Source organism: Rutidosis leptorrhynchoides, chromosome 4 (assembly GCF_046630445.1).
Source record: "Rutidosis leptorrhynchoides isolate AG116_Rl617_1_P2 chromosome 4, CSIRO_AGI_Rlap_v1, whole genome shotgun sequence".
NCBI lineage: Eukaryota > Viridiplantae > Streptophyta > Magnoliopsida > Asterales > Asteraceae > Rutidosis > Rutidosis leptorrhynchoides.
Genome location: NC_092336.1, coordinates 304,652,546 through 304,677,124, shown reverse-complemented (window position 1 = coordinate 304,677,124; position 24,579 = coordinate 304,652,546).

The following is a 24,579-nucleotide window of genomic DNA, read 5'->3' as shown; positions in this document are numbered from 1 at the left end:
TATTACAGGTCTTGAAGTATTTTAAAAGTTAAGTTAGAAGGATCTATTTAGTTTGCAAACAAGTTTGAAATCATTCAAACTATGTTCTTGTTGTTAAAATTGTATACCATAAAATAAGATAGCTATATATATATATGAATCGAATAAGGTTATGAACAAAGTTACTATCTCAAGTTACTTGGACAAGATTTCTGTAAAAGAGGAGTAAAAACCTAGAACCAAAAGAGTGGTGGAGTTGGATGAAAGATTGGAAGTAAACTTGTGTGCTTGGAAGGATTCTTGAAGTGTTTTTGTAAGGGTTCTCTTATGGTGTTTAAGTGATGTTCTTGAAGCTAGATTTTCATGGTGATAGGCTGAGATGGTTAAGGTGTTTAAGGGTTATGAAAGGGTGTTCCTAACTAGCAAAATGATGTAGCAAAGTTGAAGATGGATGGAGTACTTAAGGTGGTGGTGGTGGCGTGAATGATGAGGAACAAAGACATGATCTTTGTTGTATTTTTGTGTAATAATTCATGCATGCATCCAAACTCTAATTACCTCTCATCTAGGGCAGTAATAATGGCTAGTTAGGTGGTGATTTGATGTGTATATACTAATAGTAAATACGTATAGAAGCTAGGTATGATACGAGTACATATACTCTAGATATACGTATAGAAATCTTGTGAAAAATGGAATGAGAATTCAAATATAGCTATCTTTTGTGAATACACTTATATTGTTTTATGTATTTAAGTCCTTAAAAAGTGATTAAATACATTATATATACGATATATGTATAAACATTATAGGTCATAAGTATTTATATCAAAAAAAACGTTACGTATGGTTATTGTTTTGAAAACTTAAGTTAGTAGTTTCAAAATATACTTATAACTTATTGTTATTAATACAAAATGAGATATTAAAACATCCATAAATCATGTTAAATATGTATATATACATATATATACACAAACGTATAATTATCATATATTATATAGTTCGTGATATCATCGGTCAAACTAGACGGTCAAACGTTGTGTAAAACTCTTTTCGAAAACATAAGTTTCGACAATTTGGATTGCTTATCATGTTGGTAAGGTTTAATTTATGTAAATATTAATCTTATAAGTATAGATTGATCGAAAAAGTCCGGGTCATTACAGCTTGGTAGCCTAAGAATTAGGGAACTGGACCCTAATTGACGCGAATCCTAAAGATAGATCTATGTGCACTAACAAGCCCCAGTAAGAGAATTTGAACTGCTTTAGTACTTCGATTTTATCATGTCCGAAGGGAGTCCCGGAATGATGGGGATATTCTATATGCATGTTAATGTCGGTTACCAGGTGTTCAATCCATATGAATGATTTTTATCTCTATGCGGTGCGAAATGCCTGATATGAGTTGATGTTTATGAGAAATGGAAATGAAAATCTTGTGGTCTATTAAATTAATGAAAATGATTGATTATGATAAACTAATGAACTCACCAACCTTTTGGTTGACACTTTAAAGCATGTTTATTCTCAGGTATTAAAGAAATCTTCTGCCGTGCATTTGCTCATTTTAAAGATATTACTTGGAGTCACTCATGGCATATTTCAAAAGACGTTGCATTCAAGTCGTTGAGCTCAATAAAAATTATTATTAAGTAAATGACAGATTAGGTCATTTATAGTTGGATATTATGAAATGGTATGCATGCCTGTCAACTTTCGTTGTAATGAAAGTTTGTCTTTTAAAAACGAATGCAATGTTTGTAAAATGTATCATATAGAGGTCAAGTACCTCGCAATGTAACCATATGCTATTGTATTCGTCCTTATGGATTAGAACGGGTCATCTCATGTGTTTCTTGAAAACCTAATCTTACAAAATTAGGTTAGGGTTTGTAAGTAACTAGAGGGGGGGTGAATAGTTACTTAGTGCAATTTTAAATTTTTTTTCGATTTAGAACTTGAGATTACTATGGTGTGATTTGAATAGTTAGTTCACAAGTATAATAAATAAAAAGATAAGGTATAAGAGAATAAATACGGAGATTTATAGTGGTTCGGGAAGATGTTAACTAATCTTCCTTAATCCACTCCTCAATTCTAACGAATTGAGAGTTAGTTTCACTATGATGCTCCAAACTAGGTGGAGTGTCTGGATACAATACTAGCTCCTTGATAAGCCGCAACTTATGAACCCTTACATCCCGTTAAAGAATTCACAATCACCAAATACTCTTACCACAAGATCCTAATGCTACCACTAGGTGAAACCTGACTTATCTTCTAGATCCCTTTAAGAAGATAATTTACAAGTAAACTCACAACTAAGTTTACAATCGCTATTGCTTGGTTCACTCTAAATTGATTACAATAAGATTTGAATGATATCAGTAAATGTATGGAAATTTTAGTGCAAGAGGTGAGTCTTCAAGTGCTTAAAGGTTTGGGTTTTATAGGCAAGAGAAATTCTAATGTGGATGTCTGCAGCTCACCCCAGAGTCGAACGTGGGTCGACCGTGCAATCCTGATCTCTGAATTTTGTAGCCATTTGAGATCTTTAACTTTGTCTTTTTCCCTTATTAGATGGCTACAATTAGATGCCAAAAACATCTAAAAAGACCCGCATTACCCCTTTTGTCTTGGAAGCATTTTTTGAAGTTGACCTTGGCTTGAAAGAGCAAAGTCACTTTGTACTAGAGGTGTGTTATCGATTTTCTTTTAAGGCAAATGCAGAATTTTGATCATGTGACAAACATAAGCTTCCAAACTTCAAGTCACAAGTCTTCAACCGTTTTGTCAACATTAGTTTTGCAAGTATGTGTTCTCATTGGCTACTTACAACCTTCCAAATTAGACTAACTTGTTTTTATATGAAGACTTTTGAGAGTTTACACTAAACTCTTATTAAACACATGATTAGTGCTTAATGGTTAATCAAGTGGAGAGCATCTCTTTAATTGGGACTTAATGACCATTTTTACGATTTATTACTTTTAATTTAGATTTATAAAAAATACACTTTGAAAAAGAACTTTTAGCCACACTTTAATGTTTAACATTAATCATAAACTAAAAGTGTCATTAAGGTGTCATTAAGTATGATTAACCAAGATTAGTGTTTTAGTGACTAAAACTCATTTGAATATGAAGGGGGCAACTATTCTAAGTATGTTTAAACAAGTTTTATAAATTATAGATGCCCCGAAGTACTCAAACATTTTTCAATCAAAAATCCGGATAGTAGGAAATTGCAGTCGACCCACGGCTAACCGTGGAGTCGACCGTGTACCTTGTTTCAAAGAACAAATGTACAGGACATCCACGGTTAGACCTACGGTCGACCGTGGACCCAACCATGCTTCCTTCAATATTTTTCAAATGACTCTTTTGACTTAACAGTTTTATGTATTGGTCGATTGCTAGAGATAGTGTAGGTTCATGAACTTGTGTTGTTCTATACGTTGTTGTAAGCACACAAGACTTGGTGTCATCATCAAAACAAAGTGTTTAATATTTGAATATTAATATTGAATTATTATCCAACATTCTCCCCCTTTTTGATGATGACAAACCTATGTAAGTGTGCTTAAGTGTATAATACAACATATGTGTTAACATCACTTACTATACACTTTCTCCCCTTTCTGTCGAAGCAAAAATGTTAGCTTCCTATGGAACTAAGCGCACCCTAGAGTAATGATCCCCCTTGAATGGTACATAGTGGTTGATGATATAGCTCCACCTTGAAATATGCAATCTAAAACTCATAGAAAATATCATTAGTATACACATAACTCATAAGAGTGCATAATACATCACACATCATAAGTCTTAATCATAAACTAGATGTAACATAACAACCCACCCTTAAGATAATTCTAACCAACATTTTTATAGGTAATTGGCATTGGTGCTGACGGCATCCAAGATTTCCGAGTCCTCGGAGTCAGATGAGAGGATAGTGATAGGAGTGGCAATCAAAAGGTATGCGGGGTGGTTGACACGAAGCGAGAATCTCTAGGGGAGTTATCATTCCTAAGTGTCAAAAGACGCGATTGAGATGAATGGAATAGGGAAGTGGATGATTGGGAAGATTACGAAGATTTCCCATTCGTTGAATCACGAAAAAGGCTAAGTTTATGGCTTCGTTTGATAGAAAGAACCATAGGATGGCTACCTCTGTTCCCGAGGGATGATCAACGGAATTATCCTTACAAAAGATATTTTTTCGGATGACGGTTAGAAGGAGTTGAAGATCATGACGAATCTCGAAGTCTCGAACATGGATGCAGTGATGGAGATTGTGAAGTACTTCCGAGTGAGTGATGGTGGATAGTACTTCTTGTATGGGATATGTTGGATGTAAGGATCTAAGATGGATTCGAGGAGTGTAGAAATTATGACCATGTGAGGGAATTCTCATAACCGAAGTAAAGTATGAGAGAGGCAAAGTGTGAATTTTTATACCGAGTTTGAATTTGACTTCATTAGGGTTGACAAGTTCGAAGTTGGCATAAAATTCTCGAATAAGAGGTGGGTAGATGACTTCATCTAGGTTTAAGAAGGAGAAACATTCTTTTTGAGTGAATGTTTTGTGACGGTTTAGAAATTCATCATTGTGAACAACTCTTTCTTCAAGAAGGGTTCGAGTTTTCATTTGTTGCTGGTGATATGCCGCACATTGCCCTCACGTGTTAGTCATTTCATAGGAACATGAACATTTTAGAAAAAAGTCATGTTGATAACATGATTTTAAAAACCTATACGATGGACATGTGTCGATTACTCCTTGTCTAGACACATTTTTGAAAACAAGTAAGGTGTGCCATTTTGAAAAGTTATACAAGGTTCATCATTTCAAATTTTTTTTTGCCATTGTTTGATAAGTATCATGAGATTGATAATTATCACAAGAGTTTGGTCAAACATTTGTGTGTGTATGAGTGGTTTGAAAGGAAAATCAACTTGTATGGCTTATGCAAGAAAAATATTCCTACTTGGAACTTTATTAGTTATGATCTTTCATAAAGTTTATAGGTGATGCATCAAGACAAGTGTTCCTATTAGTTATGAAAGACACTAAAATTATTCTCATGTGAAATTATGCAAGTATTTAAGAATTACATGAGAAACTTTTTAAAGTAAGCAAGATTAAAAAGGATTTGGATGCTTATCTTTGAGGACCACTAGATGTTGGAGAGAAGGGAGACAATAAATTCTGCAATCTAGTGGTTGGAGTTTAAGGAAGGAGTGAGGTTGGTGAAAAAGTGGTTTGTATAATAAAGATGGTGAGGAAAAAGACAAAACAGTTGTCAGCTGTTGTGCGGTTGACCCTATGTTCGACCGTGGTTCGACAGCACGTCTTCGGTAGGTTTAATTAAGGCACAAGTTCCATCATACCTAACCCATTCTTAAGTAGAGTGAAGGTCTCCTTTTTCAGAGGGTTACTAAGGATATCAACAATATTTTCTAAGGAGTCTACCTTATCAATAACAATATTACCTTTTTGAACATGATCACGTAAAAAGTGGTGCCAAATGTCTATGCGTTTAGTCCTAGAGTGTAATATTTGATTCTTAGATAGGTCTATAGCACTCTTATTATCACAAAAAATAGGTATTTTAGACGAGATGATACCATAATCGACGAAGGTTTATTTCATTCATAGCACTTGTGCTCATGCTCTTCCCACGGCAACATATTCCACTTCGGTAGTAGATAGTGCGACAGATGTTTGCTTCTTAGAGAACCATGATGTTAAGCAAAGTTCGACAAATGCACATACACCACTTGCGCTCTTTCGATCGATCAACGATCCTCCATGGTCAGAATCCGCAAAGCACATAATGTTAACACCAGTGAACTTTGGATACCATAGACCAAGGTGCATGGTACCTTTCAAGTATCTAAATATTTGTTTGATCGCTTCTACGTGAGACATTTTGGGATTCTCTTGGATTCTTGCACACAAGCTCCACTATACATAATATCGGGCAGGCTTGCTGTTAAATATAGAATAGATCCAATCATTCCTCTATACTTGGTGCTATCGAATGAATCTCATTCTCCTTCAAGAGTAAGCTCGAGATTGGTGGACATAGGCGTGGCCATAGGTTTTGAGTTTTCCATTTGTTGATGCATGTTCTGTAAGTCCCTAGACATCTTGCCTACGTTTGTGATTAGTACTTCAGTTTATGGGATACCATGATCGCTCGTTATTATCCTATCTGTGTTTATATGTGGTTACAGGTACTGCAGGAACGCGACACAGATGTTTGACTGTGTTAGACCTAGTCAGACGTACGAGTGAAGCATCACTCGTATGGCTGACAGGCTCATACGCACGGTTGATGATGAGCTAAGTCATAATTATAACCTAAATGAGAAGGCACGAGTGAGTGATCACCCGTACGACTGATGAAGCCAACTCGTACGTGTGATGGATGACTCGTACGGGTGAGTCAACAGCAGGGGTATATAAAGTCTTATGTTCTTCATTTTAGGTTAAGCCTCTCTCACACACAATCACTCAGATTTGGTTCACCTGATCCGATTCTCTCTCAACCCAAATCACTCCTGGTAGTGAATAATAGCTCTAGGCATTAATCTAATCACAATCCATGTTGTGGTTTAACTAATTTAATCCTAAAAATCTACCCATATTCACTTTGATTGGTTTGATTCACTAATTCCACCTTTATGTGAATTAAACCTGTTGATCTCGAAGTTCCTAGTCATGTTTCATCATTGGTATCAGAGCATTGGTTGTGATTTCAACATCATCAAGTGATTTTTGGTGATTAATAGGGTTTATTATTTGGGTTTTTGAGATAAAAGTGATTTTAATTAAAAAGGAATCATTTTTACGTGTGTAATTGTAATTAGAGAGTGTGTTTATGTTTGTTTAGTGCTAATCCAGCTTTTGGACGAAGAAATTGAGGTTTAACATCAATTTTTATGGTTTTTGGGTGATTTAAGCTGAACAGAAGTTCACACGAGTGGGTCAAACTTTTTGATCACATGCACGGTTGACCACACGGTTGATCGTCACTCATGAACTCACACGCATGGATTAGCATAACCTTTTGAGGTTAAGTGACTATAGTCTGATCACACGAGTGATTAAACGGTTGATTGTGACATGTACAAGTAATCACACGGGTGATTGTCACTCGCACGGTTGATACTTAGTGTTCGGTTTTGTTGGTTAAGTAGTAACACGTACGCTTGAGTCTGTGACACATACGGTTGATACTTTCACACGTACGGTTAATACTATCACACGTGTGATTGATAACCTGAACCGCACGGTTTACCCTTTGGTAAAGTTTTCAAGATGTTTAATTCAAATGATTACACGTTGGTGGCACCGTTAGTTCAGAGCATTACGAACATGACTCAACGATTACTCCTTGCTGAGAGTGAATCAGGAAGTGGTACGAAATGTTTGAGGTTATTGAATATGGATAATTATTCTACTTGGAAGTCGAGGTTTAAGATTTAGTCTGATGGTCAGGACACGAAGCTTTGGAAGTACATTGAAACCGAATTTCAATGGCCACGTTCACCAGTTACGAATGAGTTGTATACTTTACACAACATGCCTTCTGAAGAACGTGAGGAGTATAACTTGAAGAAAAAGATGTACTGTAATTTGACAAGTGCTCTTGATGGTCCGATTTTCCATCAATTTCTGTGTCATGATAATTCATTCAAGATATGGGAAACACTTTGTACTTTCAATGAAGGGAATTCATCTTGCAGAACTAGAAAAGGTTTAGAGCTGAAAGCTGAGTTTGATCATTTTCACTGGCAAGTTGGAGAGTCTATTACAGAATTGGTTGAAATATATCGTCATTTGCTAGCTGAAATACATAAGCATGATGTAACTATTGAAGAGAAAGACAAAGTGACATGTCTAGCTGGAGCATTACCGTTAGAATGGAATGGTTTTGTATTAACTATGAAAACTAGCGGAGAATTAGCTACTGTTACAGTGAACTCGTTTATTGCAAGACTTCAGGAAGAAGAACTAGAGTTGTTAAACAAAGTCAAGAGGTCTAAACAAGTTCAAGACACCAAAATGTACTGTCCAAATGGTTACACACCGCCTAAGTCAGCTCATGCACCATTTCAAACAGCTTTTACTACTAATAATCAGAATATGTATGGTTTGAATGTTAGCAGTGCACCTATTCAACAAACTTCGTATCCACCACAAGTTTCACCATGTTCACTCAACAATCAATCACAGCCTACTTCAAATACTACTGAGTCATCTACGCTGACTGCATCAGATGTTCTTTCTGCACTTAAAATCGAAAACATGAGGAAAGCTGGGAAAGAAAAGATTAGTGAAGATATAGCTTTGCTGTCAAGCCTTGTTAATTCTTGTGATAGTTATCTTGATGGTCGCGTAGGTAATATTCATCTAACAACTAAAGATTATCATCAACTTGATAAGAACGAAGCCAAGAAGATGGATGTTATGTGGGGTATGGCAAATCCTGTGAGACGTGCTAGAGATTATGAAGAGCGAACTGGGAAACTGATCAGTCTGACCAAAGATACAAAACTGGATTTTGATATGAATTCTGTTACTTGTTACAACTGTGGAGAATTAGGTCATTTTTCAAGACAGTGCACAAAACAGAAGAAGTAGGGTAATCGTAATCTGTTCAAGAATCAGAACTACAGTTCTCAGAGTCATTCAACTAAATGTGAGATCTACATTACTGATAAAGTAAATGAAGCTGATGCAGCTGAAAGTCCGAACAAAGCTTTGGTTGTTATTTATGGAGACAATGATGATTGGTCTATGAAGTTAAATATGGCTGACCAACAACCTAAAGCCAACATGGCAAAGATCACCGAAGTATAAGAAGACTGTGTCACTAGTCAAAACATAATTGAGAAGCTGACTGCTCGTGATGAAAGAGCTGAAGAATTGTCAAGAACCATTCGAAGAGAGAAGGTTCAGAAGCAAGTTGTGAGCAAATTCAAAAAGGCACGTGATTTGGTTCCTCGTACACCTGAATCTGGAAGTGTTTCATCGACATCATCAGAGGACTACTACTTCAATAGTTGGAAGGATAAGTATGGTGATACCTCAGTGTTTGAAGACAGTCTAGAAGCAGATCATAGTGAAGAAACATTGGTTGATGCTGATAAGGAATTAGACGAATGGGGTAGAATGATTGCTGTTGAATTGGAGATGTTAGTTCTTTTGGGTGAAGGTTCAGATCTTGAGAGTGTAAATTCAGAAATTGATGATTCGGACAAGACGTTAGAATCAGAGGTTGAAGATAAAGCTGATCATACTGGGGTAGATCAAACTGATTTTGAAGCATTGAACAAGCAAGCAGTTGACTTATTAAAGATGTGCTTATCAGCTAGTGATCTTGAAAAGGTTTCCGGTTTGATAAAAGCTAAGGATATATGGGATTGACTTGAGCAGATTCATTTGGGTAAAGATGCTGATAATTTAGAGTTTCTTACAGACTCGTCTGAATCAGAAGATGAGCTCAATGATGGGAAGAAGACAGATTTCTTTGTATTTATGGCTGAGACTTCCTCATAAAATAATGCTCAACAGGTATCTTCTGATCCATCTACAGTTATTTAATGTGTTAAATGTGCTGAATCTAAGGTAACAATAGATAATTTAACTAAGGCATATGCGGAAATGAAAGAAAAATGGCATGCTGACCATGTGACCACTAAGGTTGAAGATGAGTTGAAATAGCAAATCAAAGTTTATAAAAAACAACTTCACGATCTTAAATGTTATAACTTTGATATAAATCAAGCTTTAGTTAAACGTGTTGACACAATAAACGAATTGAAGAAAGAAAATGAATGTGTTAAAGCTGATTTAGAAGCTATGTCAATTAAGATGAAATGTTGGGCAAGTGCGTCACAATGGAATGCATTAATGGTGGAATTAAATGGCACCAAGGGAAAGGGTATTGGTTTAAAGGTCGCAGCTCCACCGTTTCAGAACAAATTTGTTATTGAAAATGTTGTTGATGGACGACCAGAAGACTGTATTCCACCTAGTTATGAGGACTATATTGAGAAGAACAAAAAGTGTAGCTCAACTGAGAATGCACCTTCTGATGATACCACTGAAGGAGTTTAGATCATGAGGAAGATAAGAAAACTGTTCTAGGAGATAAGTCGGAGAAAAGGAAGGTGATAACACCTGATGAGCCAATTCGGATTATGAAAAATCCAAAGTTTGCTAATAGAGTGGTTCCACCGGTTACACCTAAACTTGTATCTAAACCTGTTCCTAAAAAGAGTTAAAACGATTCTCCTATGTTTGAAAAAACACAAGATCCCTCTTCCTCTAACTCTAATAATCAATATCAATCTACAGAATATAGAGAATTTCGACAATGTTTTAGTTGTGGTGTGTTTGGACACATTAATGCTAACTGTCCTACATATGATGATCACCGATCACCTTATGCTCACAGAACAGGTTCACCTGTTCGTGATGAAGTTCGTACTAGAAGACATACTACAAATGTTGTCTATGGAGACTATAAGAGAAAGAACTTCAATAGGTCAATTTCCCCTGTCAAGATGAAGGTTCCTAAGAAGGATACCGAGGCAAGAGTTGCCGAATCAAGTGATCGAGGTAAAGCCTATGAATTTAAGGCAAGATCACCTTCGCAAAAAGCTAGTTGTAGGAAATATTTTTCTCGTACCAGACCACGAGCGAATCGCTCTGAAGATGAGCAGAATGTGAAAAACCAGAAGAGCAATGTTGCTTCTTCTAAACTGTCTAAGTTTATGGTTTCAGACGATGAGGTTCCACCTGACTCAAATAGGAAATGGATGGAAGTTCAAGCTATGGGTGTTAATGGACAACCTACTGCCGTCCGCGCGTGGGTTCCCATTATCAATTAATTCTTTTAATGTGATATGCAGGGAACCAGGCTACCTGCAAACAACACCTGGATAGTGGATAGCGGTGCTTCGAGACATATGACTGGACAGCTATCACTTCTCTCGAAGGTACACCCAATTAAGGGAGGTTATGTTGCATTTGCTGGAGATAAAGGAGGTCACATTTCAGCTCAAGGTTTATTGAAGAATGATAAAGTTAGTTTCGACAAAGTAAACTACTATCAAGAGCTTGTAAACAATTTGTTATCGGTTTCACAAATCTGTGAAAAATCCTTCAAAGTAGCATTTGATGACAATTTCAGCTACATTTTGAAACCAGAGTTTGTAATTCCTCCAGAAATGATTTTGATGAAGGCTCTTAGACAAGCTGATTTATACATGCTAGATATGAATGTTGCTACTTCAACTGCTGAACATCATCAAGATTTTGTTTCTAAAGCGACTGAACAAGATTCTATTACATGGCATAAACGCATGGGTCATTTAACTTTTTGGAAGATGAACCATCTGGTTCATAACAATCTTGTAGAAAGTGTTGATCTTCGATCTTTTTAGATTCCAGGAACATGTGTTCTGTGTAAGAAGGGTAAGCAGAGCAAGAAAGCTCATAAGTTGGTGAAGTACAATCCTATCTCTGCTCCACTTGAATTGTTACATATGGATCTTTTCGGTCCAATCTGTTTTGAAAGCATTGATGGATGTAAGTATTGTCTGGTGGTAACAGATGATTATTCAAGATTCTCTTGGGTAATGTTCTTGAAAGAGAAGTCCGATACATTTGAGAACATGAATGTGCTAATCAATCAATTAGAAACATGTTTTAATTTGAAAGTTTGAAAGATTCATTGCGACAACGGTACATAATTCAAGAATCAGTTTCTTGCAGGTTTTTGTATCGAAAAAGGTATCAATATGCAGTTCAGTTCTGCATACGCTCCACAGATGAATGGTGTTGCTGAAAGAAAGAATAGGGTTTTGATTGAGACTGCTAGAACTATGCTATCTGATTTATCTTTACTTGTTCATTTTTTGGGTGAAGCTGTTGCAAATGCTTGTTACACTATGAATCGAGTTTTAACTGTTAAACGACTGGGTAAGACTTGCTATGAGTTATTACATGGGAGAAAACCATCATTGAAGCATCTAGAACCATTTGGTGCCCCGTGTACCATTTTGAAAAGAAAACCTAGAAGTAAGTTTGATTCAAAAGTGGTTACTGGAGTATTTCTCAGTTACAGTTCTCCTAACAAGCGAGTTTTCAACAATGAGACGAGATGTGTTGAAGAATGGTCTGAAGTTGACGTCCAACAGAATTACACAAAGACTGCTACCAAAAGTCATCCTTGGATCTACAACTATGATGAGCTGATTGATTAATTTAATCTGGCTCCAGATCAGATGGAGAATGAAGTAGAGTTACAAATGCTGTTTGATTTACAGAACGAGCCAGAAGTGTCTACCCCTACGTCAACTCCATTACCTACTGTCGTTGAACCAGCACAAGATTCAGATCAAGATGTTGATCCAGTGTACGATACCTGCGGATCTGATATTTCGAGTGAAAATTTTGAGAATCCTGAAGATGGAGATACCACGAATCTACATCGAAAAATACCTATTCCCGCACACCCAGTTCCTAGAACTACAGCTGCTCATCCTAGAGAAAATATAATCGGAGATCCGAATGCATGCATTAGGACAAGAAGACAAGTTCAGTTTGATGGTCAAGTTGATTCTCATATGACAGCCGCTGCTGCATATTATGAGTACTCATGTCATATTTCTAGAATAGAGCCAAAGACAACAAAAGAAGCTTTGAAGCATGTTGATTGGGTCATGGCTATGCAAGAAGAGATTAAGCAATTCCATCGTCTAGATATTTGGAAGTTAGTTACTAAGCCGCATGGTGCGAAAGTAATCGACCTCAAATGGGTTTGGAAGTGTAAATTCGATGAAGATGGCAATGTTACCCGTAACAAAGCAAGATTAGTTGCTAAATGTTATTAGCAAGATCCTGAATTTGATTACGATGAAGTTTTCGCTCCTGTTGCCAGAATGGAAGCAATTCGCATTTTCTTGACTTTCGCGTCTTTTATGAAGTTTAAAGTTTATCAAATGGATGTTAAGAGTGCATTTCTTTATGGAAAGCTAAATGAAAGAGTATATGTCAGTCAACCTCTGGGTTTTGAAGATCATCTTCATCCTGACAAAGTTTACCGATTACGTCGAGCCCTTTATGGTTTACATCAAGCACCTAGAGCTTGGTACAGATAGTTATCGAGTTATCTGATTGAAAAAGGATATCAAATGGGCACGGTAGACTGTACTCTGTTCACAAAAGTTCAATATGACGACATTATTGTAGTCCAGATTTATGTTGATGATATTATCTTCGGTGCTACTAAGCAGGAACTCGTTGATGAGTTCGAACAGGTGATGAAGGACGAGTTCGAAATGAGTAAATTGGGTCTCTTACACTACTTTCTTGGTTTACAAGTCGAACAGACTACTAATGGTATTTTTATTCATCAAGCAAAGTATGTAAATGATATACTCGAACGATTCGGTATGACTCAAGAACGTGTCAACTCCGTTTGCTGTAAATTATGGTATTTTGCTATAGTGCGAAGGAGAACCTGTTGATCCTACGTATTACCGAGCAATCATTGGATCTTTCATGTATCTCACTGCGTCTAGGATGTATATTATGTTCGCAACATGTCTGTATGCTCGTTATCAAGTTAATCCGAATACAGCTCATCTTACAGCTACCAAAAGAATTCTACGTTATCTGTTGCATTCGCCAAATCTTGGCATCTGGTATTCGAACGATGAAAAGTTTGATCTTGTAGCTTATAGCGATTCAGATTATGCTAGTTGCAAAATCAACAACAAGTCTACATCTGGAGGATGTCAATTTCTAGGTGAAAGACTGGTGACCTGGCAATGTAAGAAAACAAACTGCAGTTGCTCTTTCCACGTGTGAAGCTGAATATATAGCTGCTGCTAGTTGTTATTCGCAAGTTGTTTGGATCCAAAACAACTTTGCGATTACGGACTAAGAATCTATTTCTCTCCTCTTTATATTGATAATACTGCTGCTATAGCAATTACTAAGAATCATGTGCAACATTCTAAGACTAAACACATAGGTGTTAAATATCATTTTCTTAGGGATTGTCATGAGAAAAAGATTATTGAGGTTAAGAGAATAGGTACTAAGGACCAAAGGGCTGACCTATTCACCAAGGCTTTTGATAAACCTAGGTTCTTACTCCTACTAGAGATGAATGACATTGTTGATCGAGACAAAGTAATTATGGATGTTGTGTGTGAGAGTTAGTCAACCTTTTAGACTATGCATGTAGGATGCATGACATGTAGATTTTTGGTTGTTAATTATCTGTATTGCATATTTTTGCTTTCTGACTGCATTCCTTTACATGATTTATTTTATGTTTGCATGATAGTCTGTGGTTATTTTCTATTTGGTTAAAATGCTAAAACACAAAAAGATTTTATATTTTAGCATTTTAGGAGGAGTATATGTTATCAGCAAAAAATACCTAAAAAGTGAAAATTGCCCACCAGAAAATCTTAAAAAGTTGAAAAATCCGAAAATGAGCTTGTTTTGATTAATATGTTGGACATGAAGAAATTACTGTACTGAGAATTGATATATTTGATTAGTAATGACTGATTTGAACGTTTATGTCTATCTGTTGTGTGATGTACTGATAGATGTGACTTATGAATTCTTGGCATTAGACAATCATAATAAGAATAATGATCATCTAAGATTCAGAAGTCATGGACGATCTGTAGCGTTTGAAGGTAATCACCTAATTATCTCCGAAACTGTATGAAATGATAGTTGTTGAGGAACTCAACAGTCGGTTGAGGGTATCCCCTATCATAATTGATAATCATTAGAGAAAGTTGGTGTTGGATGTCCCCAAGCAATATTCAACGTTGCTCCACCAATTCAGCTTCACAGCTATGAATGGGACATTCAATAGTTCATTTAAGGGGTTGAGGATTATCTGTTTGGCTGGGGCATACCACGTTGTCACGGGCCTGAGACTTAATAATCGAAACTAAACCCTAAAAATACAGAGAAAATTAGTTTATGTCGAAAGTAAGTGTCCCTTCTCACTTAAGGTCGAAAAGTATAATTCCTTATTGCGGACCGTTCAAGCATTTAAGGGAGAACACCTTCGAGTGATCTGAGCACACAACAAAGAAACATGAGTTCATGCATAAAAATTGAAAATCCATTCATGATGGCGTTCAAAATCAATATATCAAAAGACAGTGATATGCTGAAAAATAAAATATCAAAAGAAAATCAATGTCAATAAAATTGGCCTATCAAGATGGCAATGTCCTGAAAGTATGAAGAATGCTGATTCATGATGTGCTCATAAAGAACTCAGATCATTTTTATTGTGACGCCCCCACGCAGCTTGAATTGTTTAATCACGACGTTCACACTGAACTATCAAGATTCTTGTCGTCTGCAATTTAGAGTTATATCCATTAAGACTGTAAGTTGGAAAGATACTTACCTAGATATACTCTAATACATATTTATGAAAGTTTAACTTTCGATTCTGTATTCCATGACAACTTGAACATAAAGAAGTTAAGGGCCTCGAGATTTATTTCGTGTGACGACTGGTCATCAGGCAAGTCTGCTTTAACTGTAGACCAATCCCCGCGGTAAATAGTGCGCCTATTCGGATAATCCAATATACTCTGAGATTAGCCGAGCCAACTAGATTGAAGATTGTTAATACATTGGTAGAAGCCAAAGGCTGACAGGGTTATTCAAAATACCGTGAGAACCATCCTGTTCAATTTGAATGAAGTACATAGAGAGAGATAACGAAAAGTTACTTGTAATGAATTGATAACCTAATAAAAATGCACAATCATAAGTGATGGAAGAATCAAGGATTAATGAACTTAGCATGATCTCAAAAATCATTGCTTTATAGTTTTCAAGTAATTAATGCCAACATGATTGTCGAAGTGTCAGGAATGAATATGTTCATGTTTACTGAGGGTTGATATCAGTAATTACATGATAATAGACATAGACTGGATAATTAGGAATGAACAACAGAAATTGATTCAATATGTCAGTTCTGATCCATTTTTAAAATAGTTAATCATCTTGCTCACAAAAAGAATGTGGATTTGTATGTCTTATATTTCTGTACTGTTAATTTGTTTGCTTTGAAAACTATAAAACAACAAAACGATTTTGGTTTGCATATTATTACATTTCATGATAGAATGCCTTTCATTTGCGTAATTTTAGTTGCATGACATTTTGCATCAGAAAATCCATAAACATTTTATCATTTCCTCATTTTTCTGATTATCCTCTGAGTGCATAATGACATCTGAAAGAACTTTGTTGACATCAAGATATTGGGCCACCAAATCCATGAGATAGAAGTTCGTAGAGCTTGTGACTGTTTGAAGGACATTGATGATTTAGATTGCTAATGAACTTAAGTTGACATTACACTTTAGGATTTACGCTTGGATCACGGAATGATTAGAGTAATAACCTTGTTTAGGTTAGGATTTTATCTGCGTAAGTGTTAATGGTCATTTCTTGAAGGTTTAGTGATTTTCGACTCAAGTTGAAAGTGCTTGTTAGATCTAAGATTGCCGAACGAGTGAAAATCCTAAGGTTGTAAAATTTTGAAGTTTTGAAATTGCCTAAGTGCTCACTCGCACGCTTGATGTGTGAACCGTACGATTGACCACACGTTTAAGGTTAACCGTACGAATGACCCTGATCAAACTTGTCCTAAGACAATTGGGTGACACGCACGTGTGATTTAGGTGAGACGCGCGTTTGATGGTGGATCGTGTGATCAACCGCACGGTTGATCACGAGAGTATAAATAGGGGTGTTGAGCTCAACAGCTCACACTTATGCACCCAACTCGTTTTCTCTCTCTAAATTCGATCATCACCGATCAAGCATTCCTTTGCAATGAACGTTAAGCATCTTTAGACGTATCCAGCGCCACCTATTAGGTATGATTTCATCGAGTTTTAGTACATTAATTTGTTGTTTTAATGAGTCGAAACCCTAAGTGTGTACAACTCGAATTTCATGAAATTGAAGGTTGTTTTGATGTATTTCTGTAATTGTTTTATGTTTAACGATACCTTACTATCCTATCGTGATGTAAATCGGTCCATAAAATGCACAATTATGTGATTTTGTTGATTTGAAAAAGGCATTTAATATTTGGTTTCATCAGACATGCAAGAGTGACTTCACTCGCACGCGTGAGACATGACTCGCACGAGTTAGTGCACGGTTGATGATCAACCGTGTGGACCTTTGAGCTCACTCGTTTGTCTTGATTTTATTGATCACTCGTCTGCAAGAGCTGACACGTGTGATTAACCGCACGAGTCACCACACGGTTGACTCACTCGCTTAGAATTTTTGGCTCAACCGTGTACATTTTCTAAAACTATATTACTGCTCAAACGTGTCAACAGTGACACGAGTGACTATATCACTTGCACGGTTGATCTCTCAGCCACACGTGTGACACTGTCACTCGCACGTTTCATCCTGTTCAACATATTTATGATGCGTTGATGCAAATGCTTTAATGGTTTATGTTGATTGATTTACATATCTAACATCTCTGTTAATGTCTCAGTTTCTGTTTAGATATCATCAGATGGCAGAACAACAAGTAAACGTTCCGGTTGATAACATTGAAGGATAGGGGGAGCAAAAAGTTAATCCACAAGCTAATCCTCAAGTGAATCCGCTCATCCCACCTGCTCAGCAAGAGATTCCTCTAGAGAAGGGTGAACTGAACAATCAAGTCACTCTCTATGACACTACTTTAGAGAGAGGTTCTCACTTTAAGGAGATTATCGAATTTCTTAAGAGATCAAGGATACACACTGCTATTTCTACTGAATGCACACCATACTACAGTCATCAGATAGAGTTCTGGAGAAATGCTGTGTTGGATGTTTATGAAGATAAGTTTGTTAGTAAGATTAAAGGTCATGATATTACTATTTCTAAGGATGTGATTAGAAGGATTTTGGGTTTCAATGACGAGACCTGCTCCCATATGACTATCAGTAGAGAACGAATCCATGGTTGTTTCAGAAGATGTGCTTATTCTGGTTACCTTGTTGGCAAATCTGAGCTGGTGAAGACATGTCTGCCACCATAGTTTAGATATCTTGCTCATGTAATGATGCATTGTTTGAGTGGACGCAAATCTGGCTTTGATAAGTTGAACGAGAAAGTGCAGAGTATGTTTGTGGCACTTGTTCTCAAGGCTCCATACGATTTTTCGGGTTTTGTTTTCTACTATTTCAAGGCAAACCACTTCTGTTCTTCCCAGAGATACCTGATCTATGCCTGTTTTCTTCAATTAATCATTAATGACGTTGTACCTGATCTACCGAAGCTTGAAGAGGATATTATCCACCTAAAGCATATGAATCCGATTACTTTCTGCAGAATGGAAGAGACAAGGAATGAGGATTTAAAGCCTGACTTTAATAGAAAGCTCATTTGTCATCTTATCAAGGAGAACTATCGATGTCCAGCAGGTAATGCTTGGAGGAATGAGGATTCAGACTCTAACTATGAAGTTACAGATGAGGAAGGCGAGGGTGATAATCAGAAAGCTACTGGTAATGCTCAAGGAGGAGGTAATGTTGATGATGAGATTATCGAGGGTGATGATGAAGCAACTGAGGAGGATACCAGCTTAATTCAGAGAAAAAGGAAAGGAAAGGATCATATGACCGCAGAACAACTCAAGAAGAAGGAGAAAAGAACGAAGTATTCTTATGAGTCACCTCAAAAATCATCACAGGGAGGTTCAAGGCAACAAGCTCAGAGGAAACCATCCAGGTTTATGAAGGATGCAAGATTTGCTGTTACCTCACCAAAACCTACCACAACAACACCTCAGGTCACGTCAGATGAATATAAGACTCATCAAAATCTGTTGATGTCTTTGGTTACAAAAATAACCAATTTGGAGAATCAAGCTACTGAGGAGAAGAAGATCAGTAATGCTAAGATTGAATCGTTGGTGTAAGAGAACAAGAGGTTATCAGATAGGCTAGACTGTCAGAAGGAAAGAACAGATAAGTTGAAGAAGAAGTTTTTAGCGATTAAGAGTGCGAACAGGGAGAAGATGAAAAATTTGAATGAAAAAGTTGAATGAAAAGATTGAACAGCTTACCTCTGGTAAAACAAAGTTGATTAAGGAGAGAGAAGAAGAGTATTCTTCTGATTTGGGAGAAGGTGATGAAAAAGATGATGAAGAAGATGCTGAAACTGGAGGACCCTCTTTTGATATATCGTTAGTGATACCTATTCGAAGTTTTAATGAATATGGTGAGGTCTTTACTGCTGAATATTATATGAATTATTCAAATGTTTTTAATGATGCAGAAAAGGGGGACGTTCCACCAAGTGAGTTTCCGATGGAACAGCTTGCTGCTCTAGCATATGACAGCGAAAACGATACGGAGAATGCAGAGTCAGTTGAAGCTGAAAACAAGGCTCCACAAGAAGAGTCATTGTCAATTATCCCTCCCGAATCAATCCAAAATATCAACTTAAGTGATTTCGATAATTTCTTTGCTGATGAGAAGAGTGAAGATTCTGTTGGTAAAGATAGTCTGAAAGAGGATGTGATTATCGAGTCCAAGGACGACTTTGTGACAGAATCTGATGATGAAGAAGAAGAAGAAGAAGTTGAGATAGTTATGCCTTCGCTTGAGCCATACTCGCATCCGTCACTCAACACCTTAAGTGACTTCTTCAATCTGAGTTGTGAGGAGAAAAGAAAGAACTTAATTGAGTTAGAAAAGGAGAGGAAGGTATACAAACAACAAGTTAAAGAAGCGGATGTTATGATAGAAAGGAAAAAGAAGATCCGACATGAGAAACTACTCGTTGAGAAAGAAAGAAAAGAAACTGAATTGAAAGATAAGAAACTCCGAGCCGAACAAGCTAAAGCTGAGACATGGAATGAGATTAATGAATGGTTCAAACGTGATAGGGTTAAAGTGAATAGAAACGTTAAGGAAGACGAAGATCACCAGAGTTGGTGGAGACAGAATGTTGTTAACCCTGATCAAGTAGATAAGCCAGTGCTCGAGCCACAGTTTGTCAGTTTCTATGAGAAAGGTAAAAGAACCAAGAAGTACTCCAAGGGTAAAATTTTGAGTTGGGGCTATTTCAAGGAGATCAATTGTTTCGTGATCAAGAGGGAAGGAGGAGTTGATTATATGGCACGTCCAAGTCACTTCAAAACACTACCGTACTTCGAGATCATGCAACTTGCTAAGCTGAAGATGTTAAACGCTGAAGATTGTGACCTTTCCAGGTTGTTTTAAAGAAAAATCAGATATGAGTATAAGACAAGGAAATGGGACATCTTTAAGACAACGACTGCTAGGTTTTCCATACACCCGACAAAGAAAAATTCTAAGGGAGGACCTGTCTGTGTTGTTAAGTTCCGTCCAGCTAAGTATATGAAACAATCTCCCTTGATGCCATTACCCAAGGATATCTGTAAGAACTTCAGATGGTGGTTCTATGATGAGTTGTTGGAAGAAGCAGTGATCTTGACTGCAATTGAGAAGGATGATGAAAGCATATAGTTCGACAATGTGAGGATTCTAGATCCAATGTGGCTGAGGAACTTGTCGAGATTTGATGTGGAGACTCTTCAATGCCATTACATTACATTCAGAGACGATCGAAAGGAGGAAGATATGAGATATCAACGTGTGATCGATGTCCTCTATGCATACCTCAATAGAGAAAGTGATGCTCAAAGCTCAAACCAAGTTCAAGCCAGCTGATGTGTGTCGCGTACTGTGATGCTAGTTTGTAATTTTGTTTGTTTTTGTTTTGATGATGATGTATTTTGGAGAGAGAGAGAGAGAATCTTGATATGTAATTGATATTAGACTGATGTTACTTTTGGACTTATGTATATTTCACGAACGTTTACTTTATTGTAATTGATGTTCTAGGTCATAGGGGGAGTTGTTGATGCATGTTCTGTAAGTCCCTAGACATCTTGCCAACGTTTGTGATTAGTACTTCAGTTTATGGGATACCATGATTGCTCGTTATTATCCTATCTGTGCTTGTATATGGTTACAGGTACTGCAGGAACGCGATACAGATGTTTGACTAGATACGGATGTTTTACTATGTTAGACTTAGTCAGACGTACGAGTGAAGCATCACTCGTACGGCTGACAGGATCATACACACGGTTGATGCTGAGCTAAGTCATAATTATAACCTGAATGAGAAGACACGAGTGAGTGATCACCCGTACGACTGATGAAGCCAACTCGTACGTGTGATGGATGACTCGTACGGGTGAGTCAACAGCAGGGGTATATAAAGTCTTATGTTCTTCATTTTAGGTTAAGCCTCTCTCACACACAATCACTCAGATCTGGCTCACCTGATCTGATTCTCTCTCAACCCAAATCACTCCTGGTAGTGAATAATAGCTCTAGGCATTAATCTAATCACAATCCTTGTTGTGGTTTGACTAATTTAATCCCAAAAAGCTACCCATATTCACTTTGATTGGTTTGATTCACTAATTCCGCTTTTGTGTGAATTAAACCTGTTGATCTCGAAGTTCCTAGTCATGTTTCATCACCATTCCAAACTTTTGAGTATATCATGAATATACTTTTGTTGATTGATGAATGTTCCATCTTCTAGTCGCTTAATTTGAAGTCCGAGAAAGAACATGAGTTCACCCATCATGCTAATTTTAAACTCATCATGCATTAACTTAGAGAACTCATTGCTAAGAGACTCATTAGTAGAACCAAATACAATATCATCAACATATATTTGAACAATAACCAAATCATTTTCATGCTTTTTAACAAATAGTGTATTATCAATTTTTTTCCATTTCATATCCATGATTAATAAAAAAAATATTCGTGTTAATGGTGTGTGTGAGTTTGCCTTTCAAAAAAAAAAAAAATCCATGATTAATAAGGAAAGTTCTAAGTCTCTCATACCAAGCTCTAGGAGCTTGTTTGAGTCCATATAGAGATTTTCTTAAGTTTAAACATATGATACGATTTTTCAAAAACTTCAAAGCCCGGTGGTTGTGACACATATACTTCTTCATTTATGACACCATTTAGAAAAGCACTTTTGACATCCAAGAAGTATTCTAATGGACTCCAGTGTAGCTACGGGGGCAAAGGTGTCTTCGAAATCGATTCCTTCTTGTTAACTATACTCTTGTGCAACCAACCTAGATTTTTTTTCTAACAACCTTCCCATCTTCATCTAGTTTGTTTCTGTATACCCATTTGGTTCCTATAATATTTTGCTCACTTGGTAAGGGAAACAAATCCCATACATCTCTTATGACTTGTTATATTGGATGATCCTAATATGTTTAAGGTCGGTTGTGGGTTCTAAGTTATCTTTGCTAGGATCGTTTTCCAAATGAGATTCTTTCTCATTAGGTTCTTTTACTTCTTTGGACTCATTTTGGTTCACATCATCATCTACTAGTGGTTTGGACTTGGGTGGAGGAGTTTCATCAAAGCTGACATCAAATGATTCTTCTATGACATTAGTATACTTGTTTAGAACCCTATAGGCATTGCTTTCTAACGAATATCCTAGGAATACACCTTCATAGGGTTTAGGTTCAAACTTAGTTAGCTATTCCTTTTTGTTCAAGATGAAACATTTACATCCAAATACCCTAAGGTGACTTACGGTGGTTTTCCTACCATTTAGAATTTTATAGGGTGTTTTATCCATTGAAGGCCTAATTAGAACTCTATTTTGCATATACGTAGAGGTTGCGACCGGCTTCACATCAAAATTTTTGAAGGATTGATTGTTCATTTAACATTGTTCTACTCATTTCTTGAAGAGTTCGGTTTTTCCTTTTAACAACCCCATTTGATTGGGGAGTGCGAGGAGCCGAGAAATTATGAGAAATTCAATGTAAATCACAAAAGACTTCAAATTGGGCATCATTATCAAATTCTCTTCCATGATCCGTTCGTATGGTGACAATTGTACACCTAAGCAAGTTTTGTATTTTTGTAGCAAAAATTACGAATCTCTCAAAAGCTTCATTTTTGTGTTTTAGAAAAGTGTCCATGTATATCTATAAAAATCATCAACGATTAATAGGGTGTAGAAATACACACCATAGCTTTGAACGGATGATGGACCAAACAAATCCATGTGTAAGAGTTCTAGATATCTTTTAGTTGAAATGAAGTTCTTAGGTTTATGACTAGCATGAACTTGTTTTCCTACTTTACATGCATCACAAAAATTACTTTCATATTTTAGCTTGGGTATGTCTCTAACTATTTCTTTAGAAGATATGTTGTGAATTAATTTCATATTAGCCTGCCCAAGTCTCCTATGCCACAAAGTGGTAGTGTCATAAATGGAAGTGAGACACTAAATGTTTAAAGTCATTTAGTTTACATGTGTAAAGGCCCTTTTTTCTAATTCCGTTTATAACATTTTTACCATCTTTGGTTATATGTGAAGATAATTTAGTGAATGTCATGTTGTAACCTTTATCACATATTTTACCAACACTTAGCAAATTAAAGCTTAGATTTTTAATTTGCAAGACATCTTCAAGTGTAGTTTTAGAGTTAGTGATGTTACCTTTACCGACGATTTTACCTCATACGCCGCTGCCAAAGATTACGTCACCACCATTATGTTTTTGTATCTTGTGAAGAAATCTTTGTTCCCCGTCATGTACATTGTACATCCACTATCGATTATCCAATATTCCTCTTATACAACGCCATCTATGCAAACCACATTGTCAATTTGTCCATCTTGGCAAGCTTCATCATCTCTTTTCGAGCTCAGTGCATCAAAGGCCATGAAACATGTTTCCTTTCCTTCTTCTTGTGTCTCATTCTCTTCATCATCCCATGCACCTCCAAAAAATGCCTTCTCGTTCTTTCTTTTGGGACATTCACTTATTAAATGATTTGGATCACCATATCCAAAACATTTTCTTATGAACTTCTTCTTGGAATCAAAAGGTGCCTTCTCTGAGTCCATTGGGGTTCGGATATGATTCCCGGGTCTTCAGTAGAACTTATTGAATGATTGAACAATAAATACAAGTTGTTCATCGTCATTTGGATATCATCTTCATCCTCTTCGTATTCACCTTCTTCACTTGCTTTGGCTTTCAAAGTAACTGACTTACTCTTTTCTTTCTTGACTTTGTCCGCTTCTTCATCCTTGTCTAAGATGACCTCATGGACTTTGAGATTTCCAATGAGTTCATCAAGTGACAATTTTCCTAGTCCTTTGACTCATCTATTGCCGTCACTTTAGATCTCCATTTAAAGGCTAATGCTCTTAAGAATTTACGAACATATTGCTTGTTCGTGTAGATAGTACCTAAAGCTTTCAAACTTGAACAAATATTGTTAATTCTAAAATAGGCAATATCAATTTTATCATCATCCGATATAACAAATTGTTGATATTGTGCTACTAGTAGTTCTATTTTATTTTTAATGACTTGCACATTTCCTTGATGAGTAACTACTAAACTATCTCATATTTCCTTTACATTCTTAA